Raw genomic sequence first — 2212 nt, 5'->3', positions numbered from 1 at the left:
CTTTTCTTTATACATCGATCTTTTTATCCTATGTATATCTTATATCACACAATCTCACCATTGTTTCCTTCCACCCCTACACACACACACATTATATTTATATATATGTATATATATATATATATATATATATATATATATATATATATATATATAATAGAATAACGTGTATATGTATATATATTCAGAGAGAGAGAGAGAGAGAGAGAGAGAGAGAGAGAGAGAGAGAGAGAGAGAGAGAGAGAGAGAGAGAGAGAGAGAGAGAGAGAGAGAGAGAGAGAGAGAGAGAGAGAGAGAGAGAGAGAGAGACGGGGGTGGTGGGAAGAGAGAAGCGGAAAGAAAAAGACTGAGAAACTCCCAGGTATCGTCAGAGATTTAAAAATATCCCGATTAACCTGAGTTGGGCACCCTTGTTTATCTTGGCTGTCGTCGTTTGTTGATGTTATGCAGTCGAGGAAAATCTTAAGTGATGTCAACGAGCTAACCATGTAACATTTGCTGTTGATATTTTTATATATTTTGTCTTTATGGAATTCATTTTGGGATCTTAATTCTTTTGTTTCAGTCCTCTCGCTGCGCAAGTGGGGATTTCTCTTGGCTGAATAAAAATGCTTGGTGGCAGACAGAACAAATGTATAAATTGCTAATAAAAATATCAAATTTAAAAAGACGAATGCATAAATTACAAATACAAAAACAATAAATTGCTAATAAAAATATCAAATTTAAAAAGACGAATTCATAAATTACCAATAAAAAATATCAAATTTAAAAAGACTAAATATATATAATATTTAGCAACAGCCCTCACGTTTGTGTCGCGAGGATTCTTCAAACGGTCGACAAGACACTCGACTTCGTCTACTCACTAAAACATGACGAGGAGGGGGGGAGGGGGGCAGACGTCCCCCTCCAGTCTCCACCTCTGTGTTCGCTTCGCCCTCGCCTCGCCTCGCCTCGCCTCGCCCTCGCTCCCACGCCCACCACGCCCGCGCGCTAAATTTACCCTCGTCAGAACTGCCCAAAGGTTAGACCTGAGCCAAGAGGGGATCCGAAGACAAGACACAGGTACAGTACAGCACACAAAGGTAGTCAGGTTTGTCTCCGTGTTTATCTATCTTATATTTCTATTTATTATATTATGCCTTTTCCTTTTTGGCTACCTTCCTTGGTATATGTATGCATGTATATTTTAATTATTATTATTACTATTATCATCATTATCATTATTACTATTATCATTATTATCATTATTACTATCATCATTATTATCATTATTACTATCATCATCATTATCATCATCATTATTATTATTACCATTATTAACATTATTACTATCATCATCAGCATTACCATTATTATCATTATCATTATTATTATTATCATTATTATTATTATTACTATTATTATTATTACTATTATTATTATTATTACTATTATAATCATTATTGCCATAATGATTTTTATTGTTACTATCATTATCATCAATACTATTACTATCATCATTATACCGAGTCTCCCTCAATAATGTATTCTTTTCCTGATCAAAGCCATGCGATTTTGATGTGGATGGGTGTGGGCGGGGGGTGGGGGGTGTTGGTAACCTGAGATACAGAAGTGGGTGTGGGGGGAGGGGTGCTTTCTGTCTCTGAGCTTTCATCATGGTAGGGGGAAGGGGGAGGGGGGGACCTAAGTTAGCTTGGCAAGTGGGGAAGGCAATCAGGCAAGATTATTTTATTTTATTTCATCTTATCTTTAATATATTATTTATTTTACTTTACTATATTTTATTTTATTACATATTATATTGTTTTATTTAATCTTATTTTCTATTATATTATTTTTATCATATATTGTATTATATTTTATTATATATTATATTATATTATATAATTTGATTTTTTATTTTTCATTCTATTATATTATTTTTATTATATATTGTATTATATTTTATTATATATTATATATAATATAATTTTATTTTTTATTTTTTATTTCATTATATTATCTTTATTATATTATATTATATTATATCATATTATATCATATCATATTATATACTATATTATATCTTACTTTTTATTTTATTTCATATTGTTTATTTCAATCGTGCACCCACAGGTACTTGGCTTTACTTCACTAGACCTGCTCGCTCTCTCTCTCTCTCTCTCCTTGGCCTTTGTCCCACGCAGGGCGAAGCCAAGATCTGGCA

This window comes from Oratosquilla oratoria, chromosome 13 (assembly GCF_046742065.1).
Source record: "Oratosquilla oratoria isolate Oo_2021 chromosome 13, ASM4674206v1, whole genome shotgun sequence".
Classification (NCBI taxonomy): Eukaryota; Metazoa; Arthropoda; class Malacostraca; order Stomatopoda; family Squillidae; genus Oratosquilla; species Oratosquilla oratoria.
Note: the sequence above shows the minus strand (reverse complement) of the source record.